The following is a 10736-nucleotide window of genomic DNA, read 5'->3' on the forward strand; positions in this document are numbered from 1 at the left end:
AGGCCAGAGGGTGGGCAGACACCTAAACTTTGTATATTGATTAGAGATGATCCCTGTGGATCCCACTGGATTTCATGGTGGATCTAGCTTCAACTGGAACGCCCTCCGCCACTGTAACCCACTGGATACCTATGAGCACATAAAGCCCGATCCAGGAGGACATGGCATTTAGGTGCACCGAGAGCAGTGGCCGGTTCAAAGCGTCACCGCAACAGTCAAAGACCCCGGAATAGATCCATACTGATCAGGGGAATGATTTTTACCCGAGTCTCTCGGTTCTTAATGTCAGCAGTTAATTAGCGGGTAATATTACAGTCTGCCCAGCAACAAATGACTGGACATCAAACAGACAGCCGAAAGAGAAGTCTAATTTGGTCCCCAAGTCTAATTTGGTCCCCATGTGCTCATCTCCTTACCCCCTAGCCCTCGTCCCTCCTCACCTCCCTCCATTCAAGTGGAGAGTCACTCTGATCCTTCTACACATGGACCCTTCTCTGGCTTCCCACCCCTTCTCTCCTTTCCTTTAGCATTCCTAAACACCTGCTGCCCCCGTGAGGTCTGAGCTGGACCCAAATTAACACAAACACACAGGACACATTGTTTTCTCAGTATTCCATCCCTCACCAGACTATAAGGATGAACTACCATAAATGGAGATCACATTTACAAAAGTAAATCAATCAAATGTTATGTCACATGCGCCGAACACAATGGGTGTAGACTTTACCGTGAAATGCTTGCTTACGAGCCCTTCCCAACGATGCAGAGTTTAAAAAGAGGAATAAAACACACAATAATGGAATTATATACATGGCGGTACCAGTACCAGTGGCTGGAGTGTTTGACAATTTTTCGGGCTTCATCTGACACCACCTGATATAGAGGTCCTGGATGGCAGGGAGCTCAGCCCCAGTGACGTACTGGGCTGTCCGCATCACCCTCTGCAGTGCTTTGCGGTCGAGGGTGGTGTATTTGCCATGCCAAGCAGTTATGCAGCCAGTCAAGATGCTCTCAATGATGCAGCTGTACGACTATAACTGAGACATTGGATCTGAGACAGCCTGGATCACAGAGGGCCTCCGTGTTGCATATTGAGAGAGACATTGGGACTAAGGTGCCAACTATGGAGAATTACTGTATAATAAAATACCATCCATCTCATGTCTCAACTGCAGTTTTCAGCTTACTTTTTCACTTGGATGTTTTAGTCACTGAGAAATGCATTTAACGGGGGAAAGAACAGGGCTTTCATGGTTTTGCCATTGGTCTCAGGCAATAGACAAGGCGTTGCGAGGCTTCACGCGGGTACAGAGGAGTTGACGGAACTTCAACGCACAGGCTAAGTGCGATAAGTGGAATGAACATATGCCACGGGGAAGATAATGACAAAAAATGACTTTCGAAATCCCTTACACAAAGAGAGACAGACACAGAGGCATGGCCGCCACCTAAGATTAATGGTGCTGCCAGAGGTACAGACTACTAGAGGAAGGAAGACGTACAGACACAGAGGAAGGCAAACGCAGCTCTTAACCAGCCGACAGGCATGGGATAGACAGAGGTTATCCATTCATCAACACAGCACTTGTAGACTAACCAACACGCTTTGGATGCTAGGCACAAAATCATGATAGCAATGACAAGACAACTACAGTAGTTCAAGGCGGTGACAATGGAGAATGATTTTGATCAAGAGCGTCCTCAAAATCTCAAGCATACTTCCTTAAATAATCCCTTAGTGATCCCATGAGGCTTTTTAGACTGTCCCAGCAGAGATACTGGCTGAGCTTTTGGGGTCTGACACATCACACTGCATCATCATTATGGTTCGCCTTGAGTCAAAGAAAGCCACGGAGGCCAGGGAAGAGAGGCCTGCGTGGGTCTGGAGGGAGGGATGGAGGGATAGAGGGAGGGATGCAGTCATTTAGCAAAGTACAGTGCGCCTCCCTTCCTCTCCTCCCAGAGTGCCCTCCGACTCACCTCCCCGTCACCTGAGCGAGCTGTCCATTCACAAGCAGCGGTGTCAATACCGCAATTTGTTTTTCTATTGCCTCCCTTATCAAGGTTAAATGGAATAAATCAATCATCCTAGTTGGGGCAAAAGGAAAAAAAATACCCTTCCTGTCAGAAACAAAAGGTTATAAATAATACGCCGGCAGAAACCGAACACTCGCTATGCGAATTTCTCCAAAAGGCAATTAACTCGGTGGGGAGAGGAAGAAACCTGAAACAAATGCCTTCTGAAAGCCCTTCTGCCAAATCTCCACGTGGGGACACAGAAGCTCAGTCTTGGTAGAACAGTGTTGATAAATTACATGCCGTTTGCCCTTGGTCGCTTTATTTCAATACTTAATGTTGATGCATTGCCACCGGGGCACATTTTCATTCATTTTCTCGGTGTGGGGAATTTAACCCAAATAAAAGATCCTTTGAGTTGCCTTTGTATTGCATTTGTGTAGTTGACACGCATCTCTGAACATAAAAATAGCTCATAAAAAGAGACTTGAAATAAATATGCCAGGAAGAAAAGCAATGTCAATACATAAAGTCTGTTATACAAAACTGAATAGGTGTGGGCCAAAGATTGGGGTCAGCGTTACTGTGTCACTACTAAATATTGTATAAAGACATCCCTCTGGTTGACTTTCACCATGTGATTGGTGCAATCATCTGCTAGTAACGCAGACATTAAAGAGGGTATGTGCGTGGGTGGGTTTATTGGCATGACAGCCAATGCCAAGGTCACTGGGACATGAATGACACAACCTGGGTCTGTGGCCTTGTAAATAAAACATGGGAGGAGTCTATTTCGGGCCAGCTGTGGGTAAAGATAGGTATGAGTGAATGGGTTTGGCATCATATGACTGAGTCCGTACTCGCACGCATGTGACCTTCCCAATCCCTCCTTTGACGGCAGCAGCGTCGGGGCCTTGACTCATAGCAAATAAAACGCCAGGTTGTGGCTTAATGTGCTCTGTCGCTTGCATGTGGGGCTAGAGGCACACCCTCTGTTCCTCTCCTCTGGTTTCACCGTTGTCTCGTGGGAGGGGAGAGATTGATTGGGGCGTTGATATTTACTGCACTCGGCTGGCCCAGGTGCTGTGGAACACAAGCGCGCCACGCTTTGTTTTTATACACAGTTTATGGCACAGCTGTTTTTGCCGGGCCTGACACTGCAGCCATAATCACCGGCTGAGTGTGTGAGACACTCAAATAATCATCAAGGGCTCCTGAAACGACGACGGTAGCGTAAAAAAAAAAAAATTGGAGGCCACAAAACAACCTGTCGTTTTTATGGCGCCCCGGTCCAGGTAGGCCCTAAGGTCAAAGGTTAAAGAAATGACTTTGAGGAGAATAAGTTTCTGGAAGACTCCGCTTGGCGCTAAATCCTGGGTTTCTCACCCTGCGGCTCTCTGAAAGTTTGTGGCTCGTGACTGCCATCCGGTCTTTAAAAATATTCCCCCCCTCCTTCTCTCACCCCTCTCTCCTATCCCCACACTTTGCCTCCTGGCCTGCCTCCCCCGCGTCCTCTAGAAGCATTAGCGGGTTGCGGGCGGGCGGCCGGTCCGGCGGAGTGCCACTGTAATCATTGTAATGCATCTCTGTTCTTTTAATTAAGGGATAATGTCCAATTTCATGACGTTTATGAGGTTATAACATCCATTAGCCCGCAACAGATGCTGTGGCTGAATAGCTAACTAGCCTCGAGCCGAGCCACGCTGGGCCCTCCTCCTGGCCAGAGACAGACGCCGTTCGGTCCTTAACCAGTCTCTCTCTCTCTCTCTTCCTCCATTTCCCTTTTCCTGTTCCTCTCGCTCTTTCTCTCTCTCACTGCCTCGGAGCAGAAATTGGAAAGAGATTTAAAGAGTATAGCTATTGAACTTTAAACAGCTTATAGCCATGGAACATAAAACTGGCATTAAAATTTGTGATTGCAATTAAACAGAAGTTATTCGCAACGAGAATGTCAAAAGCAGTTCTAATCATTTTTATTGTGGCGCTTAATCATTGAGTCACACTTTTTCCCCCGTCCGAGCCAAATGCTTTCCAGGCGCATAATTTCAACCTTTCGCTCTTCTCTTCACGCTTATGCCAACAGCGAGAGAACCTTTCCAAAATGCTCTTCATTTTTTGGGCCCGCCGCCAACCCCCCTTTCAGGAATGACCTCAATTTTCTTACAAGCACCCTGGCGCCCATCTCAGCGAAAGGTGAAGGACACCGCCTCCCCAAAACACCAAAGGATGTATCAATCATATATCTACAATTCCAGCTTTATATCCTAGACCACAATGTTTCCACCAAAGCCATTAGCCTACATATGGTCTCGGATTATGGATAGACAGAGTGACAAAGGTGAACTGAGACTTCTGTCTATTGAGTACAATCACATCCATCTCAACTGTCAAAACATCGAACCACCACCCGATGGCGTGGCTGTGGCCATCACTGGAGATAGGCGTAGCGTGTTATTATGGAAAATGTCCTTGAGAGAGAATGAAGTGCTCAGCTACAGTTGTCTAAGTTACATTAGCCTTCATTTCTCATTGGATGACTGGGGTGTCAGCGCGGTGACAGGTGATCCTTGTCTGCCCGTCCCCTGTTGATGGGGGAGGGGGGTTGGGGGATATGCTCCACTGTCGCCCTGTTCTGTTGGAGTCAGGCTGACACTGGTGAGGCTGTGGCTGGGGGATAGTGGACAGGGAGGCCAGCCTGCCGGCTGTCCCCAGGGAAGGGCGACGGCTGCTGGGCAGCTGTCCGGTATTTAGTCCGCTCCCTGGTGCCTGCCCCTTGGCATCTGCGAGAGCAGCGGATAACAAAGCCGTGGCCCCTGTCCAGCACTCAGGGACGCACATCAGTGAGATTCATTATGCTTTGTTTAACAACACACACACACAAACAAATACACATTAACAGAAGCACACACTCTTACTACACATAAGAGCACACATGCAAACATGTACTCAAACTGTGGAGTTGTGCATTCAAATACAGTATGTGCATATACAGATATTGTAATAAAAGTATGTGTACAGAATACAGAATACAGACACTCCAGTAGCCATTAAGGTAGTGATTTTCAAACAGTAGGTGGTCTGCAAAATATTATCTTCCAAAAATAATAACAGTTGGGAGTATTAATGGGAGTATTATTATTAATTATTAAAGTATTAATTGCCTTCACAATGTAAATTGTTATAAAAAATAATAATAGGCCTTTCATTTGTTACTCCCTGTCCACTATCCGCAGCCTCACCAGGCTCAGCCTGACTCCAACAGAACAGGACGACAGTTGGACCTGATGGTCCCCCCTCCTTGACCTTTAGCCCTGTTACTTGTTTCTTGTCTCTGAGAGCTCCCAATGGCCTCGAGTGCACTGACCATCGACTCCAGACACAATAGCTGACCTTAAGAAAATAATCTTCCCTTTCCCTGAATGTCCATTTCTCATAGCGGCCCTAAAAGGCCGTCTCAGCCTGAAAGGGGAGTCAGGCTCCATCAGTGCATCCGTTTGGATATATGTTCACTAAAACACTGTCTACACAAAGCACTCTAATTTTACAGCGGGTGTTTGTTTTTTGCGTTAGGTTTTCTCAAGGCAGTACGTTTTCACTGAGTAGCCTATTACTCCTACTCTGTCATGTGACAAACAAAACAGTGCCCTTAAGATATTCGGGACAGGAGTTTTCTCCCTCCCTCTACCGTCCTCCTTTACCTATTTTCTCCATCCTTCTCTTTCATTCCCTTTCCACTTGACTATTCTGGTGTCCCTGAATCTCCATCCATCTCTCACTCTTCCTGTCTCCATCCCTCCTCACCCCTCCCAAGTCGTTCTCCCCACCAGTCTTTCTTTCCTTCCCTAGCAAACCCTCTCTCCACACCTTCCTCCTTCTGTCTTCCTTCTCTCTGTCTCCCTCTGGCCCTACGGTGTCAGTGACAGTGTCAGTCCCTTTTTCTAACCCCTTTTCTTCTTTCTACCACCGTGTCGTCTCCCGTCAAGCGTTTGAGGGCCTCAGTCTCACTCGGAGGGAGAGTCTAAGTGTCCTTGGGTTGAAGGGGGCTCCTGAGGAGCTAATGGCAAGGCAGTATGACTAATGGGGAAAAACCGTGACAAAACAAGACAAATGGTTTGGACCAACTTCATTACCTAAGTGACAGCTTGACGGCGCTCCGCCGTATAATATGGTATTTTTCATCTGTGACTCATTTGGAAACAAAATGACAGCACGGCGCGGGCCTAACTTTCTATGCGATATGAAAATGGGCAGATATTAAATCTGCCGGAACACAAAAGCAGGCGAAGGGAGTTTGAGCCTTTTCTTATTATCGTTGCCGTATGTCATATCTTTAAAAAGAAAAGAAAGCGAATGCGTAGTGAATTTGTGAGAGTGAGAGGAAGATGTTCTGATGCAATGCTGCCGTTTTAAGGTTTCAAACATCAAACTATCATGCGGCACTGTAACTACTGGCAAACCTCAACAGAAACTTTCACTTCATTTCATGTCTTGTGCTACGCTTCTATGGACTGGAAGAGACTAGGGGAAAGTTTTTGGCAAGTTAAAACAAAGATAGAAGCTATCAAATTGAAGACACTGAGGCACATTGGTTTGTTCTGAGTCTGTGCAGATTTCAATTAGAACTGTCTACTTGCCTGGATCTGTGAAAAATGAAACCTAAATACCATACTTCAAACATTCAAACACTATTTTCACAGAACACAGTTTTTTCCGCCGGAAATGATCTGAATAAAGACTAAATAAAGCGTAGTCTTCTCAATATCTGAGAAGTTAATTTTTTATGAAAGGAGGGGTCATCAGGCCTGCTGTAATCTCCAGTACTGAGCCTGGTTGCTGCCTGTCTTGTGTTTCAGCATACATTATTAAACAATTGCTTGGGAGTTCTTGAAGGAATACCACGGCACGTTTCTCTGTTTCATTGAATTACACAAATTCAGCTCCAACATTGCAAAGATAGCCGTAAATAATTAATTATCTGTCCAATGTCAGAGGACAAAACTCAAAGTGATCACACTTGTTTTCTGCAAATTGCCAGCCGGTTGCCAGACAAAATGACAAACAAACATCAAAATCCAGCATGTTGGTTCAGATTTGTGGCCTAATTTTGTCTAGAGAGATGTTTTTGGATACGCTGACTGAGCATGCTGTAGTCGATGATCGGGAAGTGCTTTGATTGGCAGTTGGTAGTGCATTCGTAGAGTCGGTGGATGGAGGTCAATTCAGGAATACATTTACAGATCAATTTCAACCTCCATCAAGTTCAACATGAAGGTGCGAATTCGTCCAACCCAAACAGCACTATACTCTCCATACAGAATCTACAGCACTACTCTACTGTACTAACTACTGCCATATTCAGTATTTCAAAATTACTTTTGGACCCTCACTACTGTACATCCATATTGTACCACGTTCACTTACACAGGACAGATGCAAATGAAATACATCACTATACCACTCCTGTAGTATGTATTTGGCTTCAAAGGCCAGTGCGTCTCTCCGGCTCATTTCTGTGTAAATGCTGCAAGGCCTCTCGTTTGTTCCACGCTGTGTTAAAGCCAAGGAGTCATTGCTTCCTCAGTGAGGGAAAATCCATCAAAATCTCCCAGGAATAGCCAGGTAGAGCAGCTGTCTCCCAGCGAGGGGAGAGGAAAAGTGTCGGAGTTTGCAGATTGAGTGTTATTGTTGAGGTTTCTCTTCTTGTTCTTTTTTCCCCCTCTCTCTCTCCGTCTTAACTTCGCCTGATTCTGCTATTTCTGTCTGCAGACCCATTTGTATTATTATGGAGAATGGCGCCTGGGCCATGACAAAGCTACAATGCCAGTTAAATTCTGTCTCAAATGGCTCCCTAAAACTTTCTTAGATGCCCACAGGAACTAACTCGCCGGAACAGAAATCAATTACTCCGCCGTAACTTGTTAAAGATGAAACTTCCAGAATGACACATTCCGCTATTATTGTCTTTGGAAAGGGTTGGACTTTTTAGTGGCACACAGAGCTTATTTTTTCCTCCCTTTCCAGTTGTGAACAGGCCTGGTCCATACCACCAGTAGACAGAAGGAGTCATTGCAAAGCAGTGCCTTAAGTCTTTCAGAGGGAGCGCTTTGACAGTAAGAGATATTAGCCGACTTTCAAAGTGATTCGGCTGCCTCTCAGCTGCGGCTAACGATGCATTCCTTATGAAAGAGAGGAGAGGGAGGAGGAGAGCAGAGGCTGGCTGCAACAGAAAAGTGTGAAATGAATTATTCCGAGGTCATCCACCGAATCCCGCGGACCCGACATCCAGGAGAAATCCAGCAGGTGTTCCGAGTGCGCCTGTCCATTCGGCTGAACATTTTTCCCCCTCTCGCTCTCTCTCTTTTTTCCCCCTTGTTCACAGCCGCACGCTGTGAGACAGCTCCAAAATGTATGAATTAAAGGTTTGAACTTAGCATCGCGCTCCCCCACAGTCCCACACACTCCCCCCCACCACCTCTCCTCTCCTTTGCTCCAGCCGACTGAAGTCTGGACTTTAAACTCTTCAGAGGATGCAGACGGGTCACTGCCCATATGCCCACCTGTGGCCCCAGCCAGCAAAACTCCGGTGCAGTCGGGGAAAAAAAGCCTTTTAAAAAACAAACCTATAGTATACAGCCTGTGTGTGTAAACATATTTTCAGCCCTTTCGCACAGATGTTGAAGGCATCCACCTGAGAGCACGGAGGGAGATGGTTTCTGTGAGGTTTCTCGAGATACCCCATAATTCTATTAAGATGTTCTATAAATGGGTCATTGAAAATAAAACGTTTCTCTGAACATTTGATGCATTTGTTTCAAGGTCCCTCATTCCAAAAGAGAAACAGGAGAGGTTGCTGATTAAACAAACATTTCAACAACATGCTTTCCCTATGGAGAAATCAATAATAAAATGAGTTTTTATAAAATAAACAGTTAATCAATTTATTCCCTGGCAACCAAGTTTGATCAATTACTGCCATTTTGGGGAAAGAAGCATGGTTTTTCACAACACAGAATACAAGTGAATATTTTAGGGGTGACCTCAGCAATAAATGTTCCGGTTCATAACAACCACCAGGTCACAATACCCCTATAAAACATGGGTACGCCGTAAAATAATATTGTGTATGGCGTGTAACGACACAACGACCCCCTTTTACTATCTCACTGTTGGAGGCTCGTTACACTGCTCTGCATTGGTTCGCACATTTATGCCTTTGTTCTGCTTCAGAAAATTCTCCATTATTATTATCGTGACCTGTCCCACATTGGATAATTGCCACAGATAGGTTAGATTCCTGTTTCTGCATATTTCAGCCTGAGCCTCTTCTTTCGCATGGATGGTCAGACCTTCATTTTCCATTATAATTGACATAGATCTCTATACATTGTGCCAATGTGGATTGACTGTTGTTGCTGTTACCTCTGTCAGTGTATATGCGATATGTCAACAAAGGCCTTCTGGCCTGACTATGACGCTTGTTTCGTATGCTGCGTAATCTCCTCTGTCTCTCCTCTTTGCTCTGTCACTCTCAAATCTAAAGAGAGGGAGACCCATTCTCTTTTGCCTCCATCTTTTCACCCAAATTACATCTGAAAAGCTGGGAGTGTAACGCCTCTCCACAAAAATCAAAGCCCCTTTTCTTCTCAGCAATTAAAGGGCCATTCTTTGATGGAAAGCTTAGTGGGACTAAAAACTAGTCAACATCAATAATTAAACGGCAGAAATGACGAAAACAACAACACTGAAAAACTTTTCGTAATTTGTTTTCCTACATGGGAAAGGCAGACGTATTTGCGTTATATTCTATGTCGGGCCTCGTCTGAGGTGGGGGTGTATTTTAACAATATTCCCCTGTTAAAGAGTGGAGTGTATTTCCGTCAGACTCCTACTGCGCCTGGGCATCAGAGGAGACAGACAGGTTGAGAGGAGAGGAGACAGGAGTGGAAAACTCACTGTACTCATCACTACTAACACTCAGTATACACTTCTACCTACACATACACACACGCCCATCTGCAATACAACACATTTTCCCATTAACACAGCCCCCTCCCTGGCTAAAGAGTGAAAATAGCACCGCTACTAAAACCTATTTGACGCCACACACAGACATGCTCTCACACACACATCCACAAAGACACATTTCATATTGAGGGAATACAAATTAACCTGAGGTGCCATCAGCAATCAAGACTCATTTCAATAACGTTCAACATTTCATATTCGCACGCGTTCCCATTAGCGTAATCAAGAAACAACAAATGTTTTCCCGCATGATAATAGCGACGGTGTCCTCGGCGTGTGGATAAATGAAGGGAAAACACACAAGTCCTGATTGAATTTGCTGGATCTCACAGGATGAAACGTTACCAACGTTCAGGACAGCAAATTCCAGGCCTCTGATCAGATTTTGAGCAGAGGTATCCAGATATTTGCATATTCAGCTAACCCCCGTCAAACCTTCTCAAAGCCTCTAGATGAATCACAATTAGCTAAACCCTGTCTGTTAATGACATTATTTTCTCTAATGGCGTGACACCATCTTTTTGGAGATGGTGGATACATTAATATTTAGTAGTTCCTCCGCGCACCGTCAACATAACATTGGCGTAATTGTATTGGACGGGCTCCATATACATTAGGATAATGCTGCATCATTGAAGTGGGCTTCTTAGGTCAGCCCTCTGGAGACGGCTTTCATTCCCAACAGGCAAAGTTTG

Source organism: Coregonus lavaretus (assembly GCF_964263955.1).
Source record: "Coregonus lavaretus genome assembly, chromosome: 39".
Lineage (NCBI taxonomy): Eukaryota > Metazoa > Chordata > Actinopteri > Salmoniformes > Salmonidae > Coregonus > Coregonus lavaretus.